This window comes from Myxocyprinus asiaticus, chromosome 43 (assembly GCF_019703515.2).
Source record: "Myxocyprinus asiaticus isolate MX2 ecotype Aquarium Trade chromosome 43, UBuf_Myxa_2, whole genome shotgun sequence".
Taxonomy (NCBI): Eukaryota; Metazoa; Chordata; class Actinopteri; order Cypriniformes; family Catostomidae; genus Myxocyprinus; species Myxocyprinus asiaticus.
The window spans coordinates 26,692,070-26,713,043 of NC_059386.1; the positions used below are offsets into that span (position 1 = coordinate 26,692,070).

The 20,974-nt window shown below is 38.1% G+C and overlaps 1 protein-coding gene across 3 annotated transcripts in view; it reads right to left on the minus strand.

Annotated features, from left to right (window-relative positions):
* Window positions 1–20,974, minus strand: part of LOC127433536 (serine/threonine-protein kinase DCLK1-like) — a 75,481-nt gene that overhangs the window by 47,169 nt on the left and 7,338 nt on the right. The gene's annotated exons all lie outside the window — the stretch shown is intronic.

Consider the following 20,974-nt stretch of genomic DNA (forward strand, 5'->3'; position numbering starts at 1 on the left):
ATCTCAATGTCTCATTAACGATGGCCTTGAGGTTCATCTTAATTAAAATGCCTAATGATCAAAGAGCCGAAATCAGATCCAGCTTTTCTCCATCAGAATGAATGAGACTCAATCATGATCTTCACACAGAAGGCTTTAAAGGATTAACTGAACCCATCTCTAATGCCTTTTTAGGGTGAGTATCCACCACCCCAGTAACTGTTGATTGTCTCAAATCAGTAAAAAGTTAAGATTGATCTATACGCATCATTGCCTCGCATCTATGGGCCAATTTTGGGGATGGCTGCAAAAAGAACCAATTTACTGAGTGATCATTTCAGACAATAAATAAAAACAAGTAAATCAAAAGCATATAGAATCAACCTTCAGCACAGTTACTGCAGCCAAAAACTCACACCAGGACCATGCAGGCCATTTCAAAGAACGAACAGAAAATGATTCCTGTTTAATGGCAGTGTAATTTCTAACTGTTGTTATATGTTATGTTACGTTACGTTACGTTACGTTACGTTATGTTATGTTATGTTATGTGACTCTCCAAGTCTCAATGACATTCTGGCCGCTAGATTTGGCTTGGGTCCTTCCTTTAATATGGGATTTTTTTGCACATTTAATGACTAAAATCATTCATTTGGATACTATGAAAAAAACAATATTAGCTATATGGCATGGCACAGTTTACAGTATGGAGAAAGAGATGAGGAGAGGAAAAAAGATAAACTGATTTGTTTGAGAGCTAGTTATGTCCAAAACAGCAGGAGCTCAGGCCTTAAAGAGGAGACAATTTCTGATGTTTCTCACCAAACAGCAATTTAAAAACATCAAAAAAATAAATAAAAAAATACATGTCATCCTTCTGTAGAAGAAAAACAGCTCCACATTAGGGCATGGCTCTGAAGGACAACTGGGGAAAGGGTGATGCACGGGAAGAGGTGAGAGAAATTGAGAACGAGAAAGAAAATTGAAGCAACAAAGCATCAAACCCAGACTGACAGATATAGCTGTCTCCCAGAGCGAAAAAGCAGCTTTGATGTCGCAAAGAAATTAAAAAACAAGTTCAGTTATGCAACGACTGCTTTCAGAAGTTCTCTGTCTCTCTAAGTGGAACAGAGGAAGTAACTGAGCTGGCTCAATAAACTGAAGAGGTTTCCAAAGATCAAATGCTTATAACATGAGGATCATTTCGAAACAACGTTTTTTGTTTGAGATGGCACTACTAAACATCGAAGTGCTGTTTGTGTCCCTTACATAAATATAAAAAGTTAAACCTTCAGTCAATGACAGGAAACCATCAGAGGGCAAGGACAATACATGAAATTGAAGCAGAACATTAAAGGGATAGTTCACCCAAAAATGAAAATTCTTTCATCATTTACTCACCCTCATGCCATCCCAGGTGTGTATGACGTTCTTTCTTCTGCTGAATACAAACAACGATTTTTAGAAGAATATTTCAGCTCTGTAGGTCCATACAAATCAAGTGAATGGTGGCCAGAACTTTGAAGATCCAAACTTCACATAAAATAGCATAAAAGTAATCCATACATCTCCAGTTGTTTAATATATGTCTTCTGAAGCGATGCAATCACTCTGGGTGAGAAACAGATCAATATTTCAATCCTTTTTTTTTTTTTTTACTACTTGGAAGGGAAAGTGGAGATTTATAAAAAAATAAATAAAAAAAATAAAAATAAAAAAAAGGACTTAAAAATGAATCTGTTTCTCACCCACACCTATCATATCGCTTCTGAAGAAATGGATTTAACCACTAGAGTCGTATGGATTACTTTTATGCAGCTTTTATGTTCTTTTTGGAGCTTAAAAGTTCTGGCCACCATTCGTTTGCATTGTGAGGACCTACAGAGCTGAGATATTCTTCTAAAAATCTTCGTTTGTGTTCTGGAGAAGAAAGAAAGTCATACCCATCTGGGGTGGCATGAGGTTAAGTAAATAATGAGAGAAATCTTATTTTTGGGTGAACTATCCCTTTAAGGAGAATGGTGGGGGGTGGAGTACAAAATCAAAGAATTGTTCACAAATTCAAATCTGAACATTGAAATATCACTCATATCATAATTAATTCAGAGAATATGATTAAATAAAACGTGTGTTTTACAGGGTATAACGACACTGTTGCCTCAGAGGACTCAGGATGGTGTGACGTTACCTCTCATTTCGGTGTGCTACAATTGCGACATCTAGCGGAAAATGCAGGATTTTGTCCTCTGTGCTGACATGCTTTCATTTAAAGAATCATCCATAGACATAAAAAGTAGTTTATAATTTTCACATTCAAAACAGACTTTCCTGTGAAGAACATATTTTCCCATATTCACACAAATTGCCCAATGAAGTGCTGGCAGGTTACTATAATTAACGGCAGTGATCTATTTAACCACTAGGTGGCGGTATTTACATGCAATAAGACCATTTAGAAAGGCGACAAGCAGGCAACATTTTTGTACATAAATCTATTTTAATTTTACTGTGGTAAACTTGATTATTATTGTATTTTCAAACATTACATAAATCGAGGTAAATAGAATAGAATTTTTTTCACCCCACAATTGTAAATGTTGGTTATGAAAAGTTTGACAGTATAAAAAGGCAGTTGTTCTTGCTGCTCCGTGCAGTGGTAATGACTTCCTATGATGTTTATTAGAGGGAGTGCACATACACATACACAATCATTTTCTCACACTTACAAACAGACATTTTTGAATATACATTTTCTGACTCAGCACTCTTTATCTTTCTCACAAACATATAGTACACTCACGTAGATTTACTGTACATGTGTGTTTGGGTTGAGGGTGACGCATGTTCACAGCATGCACGCGTGTGTGTGTGTGTGTATGTAAATATAGCTTTGAAAATCAGGTATGGGGGAAGAAGAAAAGGTCATGAAATGCTGTATAAGGCACTGAATATGAGACTTATACAGCACCTATAGCTTGAATAGTAGAATTGATTCCATTTGCTTCTCATTTATCAAATAGCAGGCCTACAGAAGGTTACGTGCAGGTAACAATACTACCGTGTTCATTTTGTTCAAATGTAAGCACACTAAAAAAAAAAAACTTTTTATTTTTAATTTTTTTATTACGATTTTGAAGCCTCGCAGACTAACAGTTCTATTGAAACAAACAAAATGTCTCTGTTTTAAAAAAAAAAATGCAATATCTCTTCAAGGCAGTGTTGTGCTGCAGTAGAGATGCTTCATCTTGTTCTCACCCACAGCTCTGCTAAATCAGCAAGTAAGAAAAAAAAACTGTGATATGCTATTTTTGTCCCTCTCAGAGATATTTTCCAAAGGAGCAGTACTACTAACTACAAAATGTTTGAATCTATGTGAGGAACAGAACAGAAAGTTTTCTTTGCTTGTTTCGGGTTATACAGTATACACTGATGAGCCAAAACATCACAGGTGAAGCGAATAATGTTGATCATCCCCTAACAAGGCCACATGTCAAGGTCTGGGTAGATTAGACGGTAAGCGAACCATCAGATCTCGTAGTCAGCATGTTGAATGCAGAAGAAATGGGCAGAAGTAAAGACCTGAGCGACTTTGACAAGGCCCAAATTGTTAAAGCCAGACGACTGGGTCAGACTCAGAGTATCTCTGAAACGGCAAGGCTTGTGGGGTGCTCCAGGTCAGCAGTGGTGAGTACCTATACCGACAGTGGTCCGAAGAGGGACAAACCACAAACCGGCAACAGGGTGTTAGGCACCCAAGTCTCATCGATGTGTGAGGGCAACGAAGGCTATCCCATCTAGTCCGAACCGACAGAAGGTCTACTGTGGCACAAGTCACAGACAATTTTATTGATGGTTACAGGAGGAATGTGCCACAACACACAGTGCGTCACACCCTGCTGCGTTTGGTCTGCGTGGCCGAAGATGGGTCAGCGTGCCCATGATGACCCCTGTCCACCTTTGAAAGTGCCTACAATGGGCACACAAGTGTCGGAACTGAACTTTGGAGCAGTGGAAGAAGGTCGCCTGGTCCGATGAGTCCCATTTTCTTTTACATCATGTGGACGGCCGTGTACGTGTGCTCAGTATAATGCGCCTTGCCACACTGCACACATTGTTCAGGAATGGTTTGAGGAACATGATGAAGAGTTCAAGGTGTTGCCCTGGCCTCCAAATTCTCCAGATCTCAATCCGATTGAGCATCTGTGGGATGTGCTGGACCAACAAGTTCAATCCACAGCAGCTCCACACCACAGGACAACTTCAGGGTTCTTGTAGATTCCATGCCTCAGCGGGTCGTCGCTCTTTTGGTGGCATGCGGAGGACCAATATCATATTAGGCAGGTGGTCATAATATTTTAGCTCATCGGTGTATAGGTGTACCGGGACACTTTTTCATTTTTAAAAAGAGAAGGTTATATGTAAATGTGTAAGGATATATATAAACACCTCTGTGATACAAAAATGCACACTACTGTACATAATGACCCAGAACAAATGCAAGAAACCTCTTAACAGGGTTAAAAATGTGCCTCTCTGTTCTCAGGTAGGCTGGGAACAGCATTTGTCCTGGTTCTGGAGGAGAGTGCTGCGTAAACAACAAGCTGGGATTCTGACAGTTTGCTTGGAAAAGATGAACTGATACCAATCAACACATCTACCCTTTCTCTCTCTCTTTATCTCTCTTGCTCTCTTTTCCAAGACTTTAGTGTCTCTGTTCAACCAACTGTTCAGGTTCACAGCTGACTAAAACAAAGACATATAGCACTATAAACAGACAGACAGACAGACAGACAGACAGAAAGAGTGGCTGACACTGATGCAGTGGCACTGTCCATGGTGCTGATAGTTTAGCACTACTACAGACCTATTTTTTTCTCCACCAATGAGGAGTGGGGGCAGGGTGAGCCGTTGTCCCCCTAAAGAAAAATTGGCCACCCCAATGGCCCTCCATCCACCATGATCAAAATAATAGTTTATATTAAACACAGTATAATATTCTATATATATTCTGAATAATGCCTATATATATTAGACATTCAATATTTAACATGAAAAATAATTCAACAGCAATGAGCATTTGTTTATTTAGAATTTCCCTTTGAAACTCCACCCCCAGTTGTCTGATGTATGTACATTACAGTGTGCCGCTTCAATCATCAGCAGTGCTTGTAAGAGGAGTGCTTTGACAACAACAAAAAACCTGCTCCTTGGACAAAACTAGCATTTATAAAACATATTTCACCAAATGTTTTCCTTTGAAAAATAGATCAATTTTGGTTTCCCCACGTAAACTGAAAGTGCATGACTCTCTCTAACTCTAAATATGAAATCTGATGTGAGACATGAAATAATTTTCCATAAACAAATAGGCCTGGTTTCATTTAGAAAAGAATTAAGATTTATTAGCTTTTCCTGCTTTTTGTTTCCCATTTGTCCAAGATTTGTTCCATGTGGATGGTGTATAGCTATTTTATCATAATTTAGTTTAATAAAAAACATACCATGGAATCACAAAACGAAAGACAAGCAAGCAAGTTCTCTAGCAAGACGATCGCTAAAATAATGAGCAACTCTCTACAAGCTGCTGCAGCGAGGACGAGTGTGTTGCTGATTTGCTCAACGAAGAAAACATTTGTGACACTTTTACAAACTATTGCACTTCACCTGCAGGACAAGCTGACTGATAGTATTATCATGTAGACACAGTCTGAGGGTTTAAAATCCATGTAAGATCAGAGAGGTTTTTTTTTAAAGGGGATGCAAGGGAATGATGCAGTTACACTCACTGAGCACTTTATTAGGAACACTATGGTCCTAATAAAGTGCCCGACTGGATCTTCTGCTGTTGTAGCCCATCTGCCTCAAGGTTCTGCTCACTACAATTGTACAGAGTGGTTATCTGAGTTATCGTAGCCTTTCTATCAGCTCAAACCAGTCTGGTAATTCTTGGTTGACCTCTCTCATCAACAAGGCATTTTGGTCCACAGAACTGCCACTCACTGGATGTTTTTTGTTTTTTTTTTGGCGCCATTCTGAGTAAACTAGAGACTGTTGTGCACGAAAATCCCAGGAGATCAGCAGTTACAGAAATACTCAAACCATCTGGCACCAACAATAACGCCACAGTCAAATCACTGAGATCCCATTTTTTCCCCATTCTGATGGTGGATGTGAGCATTAACTGAAGCTCCTGACCCATATCTGCATGATTTTATGCATTACACTACTGCCACATGATTGGCTGATTAGATAATCACATGAATATGTAAGTGTACAGGTGTACCTAATAAACTGGTTTGTGAGTGTAAATACAGCATATGTATATATATATAGTACTGTGCAAAAGTCTTAGGCACAAAAGATGTTTCACAAAAAACATAACATTTGTTTTGGTTATTTACAGCTTTAGTGTGTCAATAGGAAATATAAATGTTAGACTCCCAAATATTCCTTTTGCAAATAGAATAGAAGAACAGGGAGCCCTGCAACAGATGGTATGCCCCACACAGAGCCCCCCACTGAACATACAGTCAGTCTGGGATTAGATGAAGTAAAAGAAGCAATTGAGACAGCCTAAATAGACAGAAGAACAGTGACGAATTCTCCAAGAAGCTTGGAATATCCTATTTGCCAACAACCAAGAAAACCTGTGTCCAGGTGTACCTAGGAGAATTGGTGCTGTTTTGAAGGCAAAGGTGGTCACCGCAAATATTTATTTAGCTTTTTTTTATTTTAACTAGACTTTGTATGACATTAATTGATAAATGAAAACTATTTATAACACAAGTTATACACAAGTGCCTAAAACTTTTGCACAGTACTGTATATATAAATACAGTATATATGTATATATTGTATATATGCCACACTAAGATTTTTACTGTTCCCCTCTGGCCACTGGTGTTCATTAACCAGATTTAGAAACAAGCAATGCTTTCCCATGTGGAGAGAAAGTGCCTCCAAATTACAACACTGGACATAACAAACAAATACAAGGTCAAATTCCAGATAATTCTGTTGTTCTCTCTCACTCTGTTATTCCTTGTTGAAAAGACATGCACTGCTGGTCACCAGCATTTACTGTATTACATTTTAGATGTTTGTCCCTGGCATGGGATTCTGGTATGCCGGTTTCTCTACCAGGCTTCTAAAAAAAGACCATACTTGTTAACCAGCATTTTTATTTTATTTTTTTACTGATAAACATGCTAGCTATGCTGGTCCACCAGTCTGACCGGCACTAAACCAGCACTAACAAGCATAGAGGAAAGTCATGCTGGTCTAAGCTGGTCTTTTTCCTCACCCTCACAAATCACAAATTCAGGGATACAGATCAGATCTTGAGTATCCAGGATGGTGGATAATCTTGTTAGTACCGGCTGAGAACCCAGATTATTTCTCCCTGTCAAGAGAGCAGAGAGGAATCTGTTGCCCTGACAAAGGTGAGGCGATGACACACAGCGAGAGTCCACTAAGATGCCACATCATGCTTTCTCCTGCCAACACACTCATCCTCAACCCAAGAGCATGTGGACCCCCACCAACCCGCACACACGTGTGTGTGTGTGTGTGTGTGTGTGTGTGTGTGTGTGTGTGTATACGGGTTCGGGTGTTTTACGAGGATGATTGTTTAAGTTACAAACTGATAATTATGTGGTTTATGAGGACATTTCTAGTGTCCCCATAATTCAAATCACTTAAAAACACATGCTAAACAATGTTTTTTTGAAAATGTAAAAACATTTTTGTGAGGATTAGGTTTAGGGGTAGGGTTAGGGGATAGAATCTATAGTTCGTACAGTATAAAAATCATTATGTCTATGGAGAGTCCTCATAAGGATAGCTGCACCAACGTGTTTGTGTGTGTGTGTGTATGTATGTGTGTGTTTGAACGTATTTAAAGCAGTAGAGAGTCTGTAGGGGCAAAGATTTAGAACACCACACCATATGAAGGCACAAGCTCATATACAACCATCCTACACCCACATGTGTGTGTTTGTGTGGGTGAGTGTATGTAAATGTGTGTAGAAAATGAAAATGTAGCAGTATGACAGCATTGTGATCGTGGGAGGTTTATGTCTCATCAAAACAGACTGGTCTTTTACCAGATGAACCCCTTCATACAACAGATTGAATTAATGCCCACCTCCGCCTGAGTGTTCAACAAGCCTCCGCACAAAGTGTTCAAAATAACTGCTGTCTTCATCTTGTTTTTCATTGGGTTGAGTTGAAACACAATGCTGCTGCTGAACTGTGATGCCTTTTTACTTTTTAAGAATTATTATTTGTATTTTTCTGCAAAACATATCCCTTTTTCCTTGGAAGACAGAAAATCATACTAGTTTGGAATGACAGAAAGCTGAGTAAATGACAGAATTTTCAGTTAGGGTGAACTATCCCTTTAAGAGCACTAAGAGTCAAGGGAACAGCACACTAATAGTGTCAGTGTCTGCTGTAATGTGGAGCTTCTTCAGATGAATTAGCTGCCATCTTGATCTCCCAAATCAGGGCTGCTAAATGCCGACCAGACTACAAGAGTGGTTACATAAGCTCTCAATTACATAAGACAGATTCTATGCCAGAAAAGGGAAGAGTTTAAGATGAATTATATTATTACAGAACTGCGGCTAATGATAAAATCACATCCTTGGAGAAAAAGAATGTATCAGAAGAAGTAGCTTCAGATAATTAGATTGTTATCCCTCTTTTGCTTGCTCTCTTTTATAATGGTCTCATCAGACACTGTTCTCATTAGAAAGTTCTGTGTGGATGTTATTATTACAGCATGCTCTGAAAGATAAGGGTGTGATGATGAATGAATGAACTGTGTGTGTTTCAAATGGAGATAACTCTCAAAGTTATCTAAAAACAGTTAAAGGTGCTACACATATGCAATTTGCAACACCTAGAAAAAAAAGAAAAAGAAAAATGAAAAGAAAAGAAAATATAAAGGAAACAAAGCGAAACAAAACCAAAACAAAATGAAACAAGCCAAACCGGAAAAAACCGAAATGAACAAACAAAAAAAGCAATAAAAAAAGGAAAGGAAACAAAGCAAAGCGAAATCTAAAACAAACCGAAACAAAAATAATAATAAAAAAAACAAACAGAAAAGAAAGAAAAGGCAAAGGAAATAAAGCAAAAGCGAAAACAAACCAAACCAGAAAAAAACTAAACCTTAACAAACAAACAAAAAGCAACAAAAAAAAGATAAATAAATAAAAAAGGGATGGAAACAAAGTTAAATAAAATCTAAAACAAACCAAAACAAACCAGAACAAGAACAAAAATAAATCGAAACAAAAAAAAGAAAAGAAAAGAAAGAAAAAGCAAAGGAAATGAAGCGAAAGCGAAAGCGAAAACAAACCTAAACAAACCGAATCAAAACATAACATGACATAAACAAAACAAAACAAAACAAAACAGCAGTCTTCTGTATACAAGCAAGGGAGGGGTGGAGTTAACAAGACTTCTTTCTTGGCTTTCAGTGTGTGAAATTTTGGCAGCAGACACACAATAAAATGATTTGCATGGAGGGCTCATTTGCCGAATAGACACACACGCAATGCCTTCACGCCCAAACACCCATCTGTTCACATAAAAAAAACACACTCGTACACACATACATACACACACCTGGTAGGAGTGACTCAGCAAAAGCAGCAGACTGACTTAAATCAGATCTCCAGATACCTGCTGTCTGATACACTGCACCAAACCCAGAATAAATGAGGCTGGATGAACTGAAATCTAAACATTCCTGTAGCTCCAATGACAATGTCATAGGTTCGATTCCCATCGAATGCACATACTGAGAAAATGCACTGTAAAAACAAAAAGTATGCAAAATGCATAAATATACCTTTATTTGTACTAAATGAGATGAAGAATATGACTGAAATCCAGTTATAGAATGATTGGGTTGTTACTCCAGATTTAGATTTTAATATGGATTTGACTCACCAGGAAATTAAGAAATACTGCGGACTACAATAACTGGGGAAAAGAGACCATATGTAAAAGGCAGAATATCTGGCATTCCCATTGAAGGGGGGCAGGACATGAGGCAAGAGGAGTAAAGGGGGTTAATGGCAGCAGCGTAGCTAGACCCTGGCTGATAGGGCTGAAGCCCCGGTCTTTTGTCAATAGCCCCAAATGTTTTTTGTGATGAGAAAAGTAAGGCTTAATGTTAATTATATCAGGGTACAAAAGTAACAAGGCAGGCTGCAATTCTGGCTTCAAGTGTAAATTAATTCCGATCAGTGAGCCCAACTTGCATTAATTGACAGTTTGCACTTTGACTTTTACCTGCTGTTCGTGCTCAAGTTCCTCAGACACGTTACGAATGCTTTCTGTTTTCTCTCAAGGGGGTGCAGCTTTTCTGTATCAGAGGCACTGAGGTTTAATTATGCAAGCATTATTTCTAAATATATAATCTATAAGCCTCATTTCTAATCTTCATTTGTTTTTAACTATCCACACACCAAGTAGATTTTAATGCATGCATCAGTCATCTTGTTCGTTTATTCGGGTTTAGTCGAGAGTCGGTACGCGGGAATAAAGAATGTTTTATGCAATGGAATTTTCTCAAACCCAACTCAAAATACCAGCACAGTGAGCTATAAGCCTAAATAGCACAATATATAGGTCTTAAAATGATAAAATCTCACATTAAAGTCAAACAAAAGTGACTGCCTGTATATACGTGCTGGTTCACTTTCCATGTCATGTGCATGGCGTTAAACTGCTGCGTTTAAATAGCCTCTTTGAGGTGCCTTGATTTTTAAATGGTTTAAAATCAAATGACATTGAACTTGTCTAATTATTGTACTAAGTCTGCACACCAGAGCAAAAGGGCAAAAAAACACTCTTTTACCATTTATCAAGCGTTGAAACTTTGTTAAAAACAACCTGGAGTCATGTTTAATAACAGTCATGAAACCCAACGCAGGTGTTTCGAGATGCGTTTATAAAAATTAAAGTTATTTTCAACTTTACTCGGTGATCCCACGACGGCATTTTATTGCAATGTTAAATAAAATACTTAAAAAAAAAAATTTTAAATTACAATTTCGATAATAAAGTCGTAATATTTTGCGAATAAAGTAAAAATTATTAGAATAAAGTCACAGCATTATGAGATTTAATTTTGTATGAGAATAAAGTCGAAATTATTAGAATAAAGTTGTAGCATTTTGAGATTATAGTCATAATATTTTGAGAATAAAGTAAAAATTATTAGAATAAAGTCATAGCACTGTGAGAATAAAGTAGTATATTGTGTGAAGTAGAAATATTAGAGAAAAAAATCTTAATATTAGGCTAAACAGAGTGTCATTATCACAACGGCGCCGAGCCAGCAACTTCATTAATGCAAGAGATGGATGTGGAGGACGTAGTTAAATCATATTTTAGGATTTTGCAATAAAGAAATCCTTGGTCTTTTGGCGCATCAGCACAGAGTTATTATTATCCGGACACTGCAGCGGTTATGTAGGAAATGTAATTTATTCAGGAGAAAGAACCAGACCATTTCGAGCAGTCCCGCTCGGCGTTGTTATTGGGTTTTCCTCTCAAAACAATACTGCAACTGAGGGGATGTTACCACATACAATATCTTGATATGGAATTATATAATTCTCAGCAGAGTGTGAGCATATATCTCATGCCTCCCTTGACAGGCGCCCACATGTTGAAAACTCCCGTACTAATGCACACCTCATTCATGAACGGAGAACTCGCAAAAACTTCCCACAAATTCAGCTCGATTGTATAGCCAAGTTATCTCCCTGGTTAGTGATGTTCTGTGTAAAGACCCATACGCTCCACTTTGCTGTTGTTCACCACATCTCTTTGATGATACTTTCCTTTCGATTTATTCTCAAAATATTATGACTTTAATCTCATGATGCTTTGACTTTCTTCTTGTTATTTTTTCTTCTCAAAATATTACAATAAATGACAATTGCAAATTCAAATTGTTGAATTAATTTGATTTTATTGTTAGCATTAATTTCTGCACAATGAACAATGAGCCGACAAGAGGTAATTCTCGCTTTGATCCTCCGCAATTTAAATTAAAATGTGTTTGATCCGTTTATTGTGTGCCTGACGTTTGCTTATATATAGTTCTGAACAGGTGTCAGTGTTGCGCTTAATATAATTATTATTTGACAGGTAGGGTGGTCATTTTTTAAGTCATGGAAGGAAGGATTCTTTTTATTTTTTAATTATAATATGGCCTGTGGGCTAAGCCCTGGATGACACTGAAGTCTAGAAACGCCCCTGGTTAATCATCCTCCAGACAATGGAAGGCTGCTAGAGACTGAATGACATGGCTAATTAAGCAGCGTGTGTGCATGCAATGGGGCATAAAATCAGTTATGTCCATATGACAAACTCCAGGAAGACTGCACACATGACTGATCGCTGATTACACGCCTGCAATGTCTCTGTCTCAGCCTGTAGCATACGCCAGAGGTCATTAAAGAATCAGTTACAGTATGCAGGACACGTCTGCCTGATTATTATGTGTGTGTGTGTGTGTGTGTGTGTGTGTATTCTCAGAACTTTGTGTGTGTGTGTTTATGTAGCTATATGCCTTTAAGCTTTCTCTGCATGTATGTGTGTGTAAATAGAGGCTTAACAGATAAGTACAAGAGAGCCATGTCCGTTGCCTAAGCCACTTATCGTACATCTACCTCTCCATCAGACAGAACTCCCCGACACACTCCGATACACACTGCTGCCCACAATGACGTCACAAAGGCTCAGCCTGTTACTAAGCAACTGGATCACCACGTCATAGAAACTGTTGAAAGGAGGGGTTGATCAGTTTCTTTGGAAGCAAAGATCATAAGGGGGCAACAGGCATGGATAAAATTAGCTAATGTCCAGCGTACTGTCCTTTTTCAGAAATGAAACCGCACAATTACAATAGTTCCAAGTACGCTGCTATGTGAATACACCTGAAGTGCTTTTAAAATGTGTTCATCTGGAGTGTGAGCTGCTTAGTATTATGTAGCGAGACAGAAAGAAAGCGACAGAAAGAGACAGGGTTCCCAAAATCATGGAAAACCTGGAAATATCTGGGAATTTCAAAAATTTTATTTACCAGGCCTGGACAAGCCATTGAAATCAATAAAATTAGATAAGTCATGGAAAAGTCATAGAAATTTCTATACTGAATATGCATTTTTCAAGGTGTTCTCTGCTTTAAAATATTTTCTTCTGATTTTGCTTTTGTGCAGCGTAAATCTTGCTTGCAACCTATTTATGAGCAAATCATTCTTTTGAGTCGATCCATCTTTTAAATGAATTACTCAAACCGTTTCACAAAACGATCATTAGTGATCACTCTGAATCAAAATTATTTTTAAATATCACAAATGACTGAAGAGATCATGGAAATGTCATGGAAATTCATCTGTCAAAAAGAGTGGGAACCCTGACGAGACTTAGAAAGCTCCAAGCCAAGAACATTTAGAAAGTCAGTGCATGGCAGAATTGGTTTAAAGTGTTTAAGATTTGTTCTGACACATGTTCATTATTAATTTCAGCTGCATGCTCTTTCTGCTCCCATCTGTCAGCAGTGTTCACCAGCAGCAGTGCACCACAAGTACAAATCTGAGCCTGCACTTAGTAGTACCAGACATTTCTAGAGAACACAAGGACAGGATACGTGTCAGTGGCCATCTGAAGGGAACCAGATCAGATGTGGGACAGAAAACTTATGTAACTCAGAACTGTGTAAATGTGAAGCACAGCCAAATAAAAAATGAATCAATCAATAAATAAAAAGTATACAAAAATAAGTAACTTGGTGCCATGACCTAGCGTTAGAGCACATGCTCTGATATATTGAGCTGTAGTGCTCATGTGGGTGAGATTAGTTCAAATCCGGCTTGCAACATTTCCTTAAAGGGATAGTTCACCCAAAAATGAATATTCTTTCATCATTTACTCACCCTCATGCCATCCCAGATGTGTGACTTTCTTTCTTCTGCTGAACACAAAGGAAGATTTTTATTAGAATATTTCAGCTCTATTGGTTCTTACAATTCAAGTGAATGGGTACCAAACTTTTGAAGCTCCAAAAGCACATAAAAGCAGCATTAAAGTAATATATGACATAAGACTCCAGTGGTTAAATCCATGTCTTCAGGAGCGATATGATAGGTGTGGGTGAGAAACAGATCAATATTTAAGCCCTTTTTTACTATCAATCTGCACTTTCACTTTCACTTTTAAATTTTTCTTTTGTTGTTTTTGGCGATTCGCATTCTTTGTGCATATCACTACCTACTAGGCAGGGAGGAGAATTTATAGTAACAAACACCTTAATTGATCTGTTTCTCACCCACACCTATAATATTGATTCTGAAGACATGGATTTAACCATTGGAGACTTTTATGCTGCCTTTATTTGCATTATAAAGTACCCATTCACTTCCATTGTATGCACCTATAGACCTGAGATATTTTTATAAAAATCTTTGTTTGTGTTCAGCAGAAGAAATAAAGTCATACACATCTGGGATGGCATGAGGATGAGTAAATGATAAAATAATTTAAATTTATATTTTGTAGACAAAACTGGACAAAACCCCTTTTGCATTAAGGTTGTATTTATTAACTTTAGTTAAGTACATTGGTGAATATGAACTAACAATGAATAATACTTTCTCAGCACTTATTAACATTAACATTACAGTTGACATTAATTGCAACATATTCAAATATATTTTTTAAATTAAAAGTTGTGCATGTTAACATTATTTAATGCATTATGAACTGACATGAACTAACAGTGGACAATTGTATATTTATAAATTAAAATAAACCAACATAATAAATACTGTAAAATATATACTGTTCATTGTTAGTTCATGACAACTAATATATGTAATATTGTCAACAAAACATTATTGTACCAACTTTGTGATGGAAACAATTTTCACATTTACTTTCTGTGACAATCAACCACATGCCACAGAAATCTCACACAATAGGTGCTTCAAATTCATTCAACACTAATACTCCAGAGAAACGTCTTGCGATACGTAAGAAGATGGAATAAGGCCTTGATCTACTGTCTCTGACCTCATTATACAGGTTATCATAAAAGTGCCAGGAGACTCTGTTATCCACACAAAGACCCAAAAACCCAAATCAAGAGCTCTTTGGATTCATTCACATTTCATTTACACATAGAAACTTAGGCTATATGCATCTCAAATGCATTCTAGCATCTGGTATCTATTTTTACGATCATGACGGGTGCTGCAGAAATTCTACATGAATCTGTGAACGTCAGAAGTAAAGTAAGTGTGTTGAGTAGAGTAGGTGTTGGCTCTATAGTATCATAGAAGAAAGCAGACTAATCTCATAGTAAATTCAGAAACTGTAGGTTGATTTACTCTATCTTGAGCTAAACTCTGTCTGTGCTCACCGAAATTCAAAGCACTGCCCCCACTGGCCGAAGCGGAAATTGTTTTTGAACATATGGGCACGTATGAGCTCCAGTTTCCGAGTGAATTGCCCACAGAAGGGTCCCAAAAGCGACTTGTAAAGCAAGTTGTTTTTAGCTGTAAAGGATTTAATACAGTGAAGATGAATGCATATTTTATTAACTCTACCCCTAAACACCAACCCTAACAGTCAGTGGAGTAAAAATATAATCTAAGACGGAAAATGGAACTTCCGAATCATGCTCGTCACTAATTATGCAAACGGGATTACTTCCTGCTTTCAATGTGGGTCAAGAACCCAGATCTTCAATGCTGCTGACGCAACGTGCTTCTGGTCACGCCCCAAGAGAAGGTAAACACACTTGAACTGATGCAGAATTGTCTGATGGTAGATGCCGCTTGGCAGTAATTTGGCATAATGGGGCCGATGTCAAGATACTGAAACATTCAGAAGCAACATTCTGACTTCCCGTGTGATCATGTTACAAACAGCAGGGCCTGTTGCAGGCTATATAGATGTCATGATATTTGTCCCTGTCTGCATGAATTTTTTTGTGAACTATCCTTTTTACATAATATTAACACAGCAGAAAAATCCTATGTTTACAAAGCATTAATCATACTGCTCTAAAACTATTGGTCTATTGAGTAATTATACTGGCAACAATACTCCCAACTCACACACCGGATTAAACAGCTTTACAGGAGGATTTTAAATGTACATGGATTTCCTCAAGTTTCTTTGGATCTTTTCTGCAATCTTAGTTTTGTAAACAACATGGACCCACTGTATAAAGGCTGTAAAATTGTGGCACCATAAAGACCTAAGGGATGAGCCTATTATACTGAAGATATCCCAAGATTAGAAGTTGTTATGAATTACTGTACAGGTTTCATGGCTCAATTACATCAACCTTTACTAACAATTGCCTTTACAAGAAATGTCACCAATCACTTGCACAGTCATATTTACTTTTATAAAACATCAAAGCAAGCAACGCCAATTGACACAAGCTGCTTCCATTCTTGAATTCTGTATTCAAAAGAACCTGCTTGATCTTACATGCAGAATCTGGACAATAAAGAGGAAGTTTCATGTTTATTTCTTTGTTAATTGTGCACCTGAATGCATCCACTTTCCATTTCACTTAAGTAATAATTAGCTTTTCCTCTAAATAACTCAAAAGGATCCTTCATTATCTCTATTTACATTATCTCTGTCTCTCCTTCCTGCTTTCTGTTGCTTTTGTTCATAATTATATAATCAGCACAGAATCACAGGGTGGGACAGAGTGTCTGGCCAAGCTTGTACATCAAACTGCTCCCTCAGGCCCAATCGATCCCTATTCTAAAATTAGCACTGCCCATAATGCTCTTACTTCATCTGGATTGTGAACAGGGCTGTGATGCCTAACTTTATGATATCAGATACACATGACAGGAACGTTCCTCAATACAAGTTTAGCTCAATAGAGTGCATTTGTGGCATAATGTTGATTACAATAAGTTTTTGGACTTGTCCCTCGTGTATAAAAAAAATAAAAGATGCAAAATTCGCAGTAACAGTAAGGTACTTACAGTAGAAGTGAATGGGGCCAGTCCAGAAACATTAAAATACACACTGTTTCAAATGGATAGCCACAAGACATACACTGGCAGCCAAAACTTTGAAATAATGTTCAGATTTTGCTGTTTCGGGAGGAAATTGGTACTTTAATTCACCAAAGTGGCATTCAACTGATCACAAATTATAGTCAGGACATTATTGATGTAAAAAAAAAAAAAACAACAGCTCTATTTCACTATTTGAAAAAAGTCATTTTTGATCAAATCTAGACAGACTCCATTTCCAGCAGCCATCACTCCAACACCTTATCCTTGAGTAATCATGCTAAATTGCTAATTTGGTACTAGAAAATCACTTGCCATTTTATCAAACACAGTTCAAAGCTATTTGGTTCATTCAATGAAGCTTAAAATTGTCTTTGTGTTTGTTTGTGAGTTGCCAAATTATGCAATAGACTGGCATGTATTAAGGTCAATATTAGCTCAAAAATGGCAAAAAAGAAACAGCTTTCTCTAGAAACTCATCAGTCAATCATTGTTTTGAGGAATGAAGGCTATACAATGCTTGAAATTGCCAAAAAACTGAAGATTTCATACAAAGGTGTACACTACAGTCTTCAAAGACAAAGGACAACTGGCTCTTACAAGGACAGAAAGACATGTGGAAGACCAGATGTACAACTAAACAAGAGGATAAGTACATCAGAGTCTCTAGTTTGAGAAATAGACACCTCACATGTCCTCAGCTGACAGCTTCATTGAATTCTACCCGCTCAACACCAGTTTCATGTACAACAGTAAAGAGAAGACTCAGGGGTGTAGGCCTTATAGGAAGAATTGCAAAGAAAAAGCCTCTTTTGAAACAGAAAAACAAAAAGAAAAGGTTAGAGTGGGAAAAGAAACACAGACACTGGACAACAGATAATTGGAAAAGAGTATGGATCTTAACCCCATTGAGCTTTTGTGGGATCGGCTAGACTGTAAGGTGCGTGAGAAGAGTCCGACAAGACAGCCACATCTATGTCAAGTGCCACAGGAAGCTGGGGTGAAATGTCACCTGAGTATCTGGCCAAACTGACTGCTAGAATGCCAAGGATCTGCAAAGCTGTCATTGCTGTACATGGAGGATTTTTTTGATGAGAATTCTTTGAAGTAGTTACTATTACAAATTCAAATTGTAATAGTAATTTTTCCCATTATTAATGTCCTGACTATACATCGTGATCAGTTGAATGCCACTTTGGTGAATAAAAGTACCAATTACTTTCCATAAGAGCAAAATCTGTACATTATTCCAAACTTTTGGCCGCCAGTGTAAACATTATACGTTTTAACATTATTTCAATATTACAACTTTGTTGTCATGATGACATAACAGTGGTAAACCTTGTAATCCCAGTAAGTAATTTTATTACCTAAAAATCATGTTGAACAGAGATTTTATCAAACTATAATTATATTTATATGTGCCTGTTCCAAAGCAATCCAAAATCACTTGCTTAAATGACTGGCGTCCTGTTGCCCTGTCCCCCATCATCAGCAAATGCTTTGAGAGACTAATCAGATATTACATCTGCCCTGTGCTGCCTGACTCACTGGACTCACTGCAGTTTGCATACCGCAACAACCACTCCACTGATGATGCCATTGCATCTACACTACACACTGCTCTCTCCCACCTGGAAAAAAGGAACACACATGTGAGAATGTTGTTTGTAGTCTACAGCTCAGCATTCAACACCATAGTGCCCTCCAAGCTTGATGTGAAACTTCGGGCTCTGGGCTTAAACAGCTCGCTGTGCAGCTGGATCCTGGACTTCCTGTCAAGCAGATGCCAGGTGGTTAGAATGGGCAGCAACATCTCCTCATCACTGACCCTCAACACTGGAGCCCCGTAGAGCTGTGTTCTCAGCCCACTCCTGTATTCCCTGTACACACATGACTGTGTGGCAACACACAGCTCCAATGCCATCATTAAGTTTGCTGATGATACGACGGTGGTAGGTCTGATCACTGACAATGATGAAACAGCCTACAGAGAGGAGATGCACACTCTGACACGCTGGTGTCAGGAGCACAACCTCTCCCTCAACGTCAGTAAGACCAAGGAGCTTGTGGTGGACTTCAGGAGAAAAGACAAAGAACACAGCCCCATCACCATCAATGGAGCACCGGTGGAGAGAGTCAGCAGTTTCAAGTTCCTCGGTGTCTACATCACAGAGGAACTCACATGGTCCGTCCACGCTAAGGCCGTTGTGAAGAAGGCTCACCAGCGCCTCTTCTTCCTGAGATGGCCGAGGAAGTTTGGAATGAACCACCACATCCTCACATGGTTCTACACCAGCAATATAGAGAGCATCCTGACTGGCTGCATCACTGCCTGGTACGACAACAGCACTGCCCTCAACCGCAAAGCCCTGCAAAGAGTGGTGCGAACTGCCAGACACATCATTGGAGGTGAGCTTCCCTCCCTCCAGGACATATATACCAGGCAGTGTGTGAAAATGCTCGGAGGATCATCAGAGGCTCCAGCCACCTGAGCCATGGGCTGCTCTCACTGCTACCATCAGGCAGGCGGTATCGCAGCATCAGGACCCGCACCAGCTGACTTCATGACAGCTTCTTCCCCCAAGCAATTAGACTTTTGAACTCTTGATCTCTCATGATCAATATAAATCAGCACTGCACTTTATTAATCTTACACTGGACTGTCATAAATTATATTCTCTCTTAACAACACACTGGCAACTGACTCTCAACCGACAGCCTGAATGTCAATACAGCACAATACAACCTACTGTATATTTTATATATACTATTTTTATTGTATACTGTGTATTCTATATTGTGTGTATGTATATTCTATATTGTGTGTATTGTATACTGTACATTGTGTATTATTATTTGTATATTGTGTTGTGTGTAATTATGTGTATATTAGATAAATTATGTAAATATGTAAATCTGATGTTTAGTGTAAATTGGTATATGTCTCATCACTGTCATGACTGCTATGTTGCTCAGAACTGCACCCAAGTCTTTCACTCACTGTTGCACTTTTGTATATGGTTGAGTGACAATAAAGGGATTTGATTTTGATTTGATTAACACATATAATATTTACATCTTGTGGCTATACTTTTGTTTATGGATTGGCCCCATTCACATCAATGTAAGTGCCTTACTTTTTTTTTTTTAATAAACACATGACGAGGTGAAATTATTTTCTGTGGTAATCAACATTATGCCACAAATTATGTAGATTGATCTTAAATTTGTATTGAACCCAGAACATTCCTTTAAATGCCACAGAGAGAATGTTGGAAGATCTATCTAAGCTGAATCATATTTAAACTACTAACTCATTCTATTCCTATACATGCCTGCATATTAACAAGTGCTTTCAAATACTGGCATCTACAATAATGTAAAATGGCTGACAACGCATTATAATACAACCCTTCCTACATGCTCCAGAGTTTTCCTCATTCAAGGTGACTTAGGGGGCTTTTCAAAGAGAGAAAGGCAGGGCCACTGTTCGGTCTTTATTTATAGATCCTCTCTGTGCTGTGCAGTAGATCTGAAAGATAATAACTTGGTGTGCCGATTAATTATTGTTTAATGGATTTCACCCAAATTGCTTCTCCTTATTTGCATCTTTTACCTGTGGCGGTACGGAGATGTTATTTACAATTCATGTATTCAATCGAGGCTGTCATGCTCTCCCCAGTCTCTCACCAATCTACATTACCCAGAAGCACCTCCCCGGACTTCTAACCACACACACCTGTTTCCCATTCCTCTCCATCAATGTTCTCTGTGTATATATAGCCCTCAGTTTTCTCAGTTATTTATCAAGTCTTGTTGATGTTTCACCCCTCTGTGACCATTGCTGGTTTTGACCACCTTCTTCCAAGTTAAGTGTTATTGTTGACATAGTTCCTTTTAGTTTTTATTTG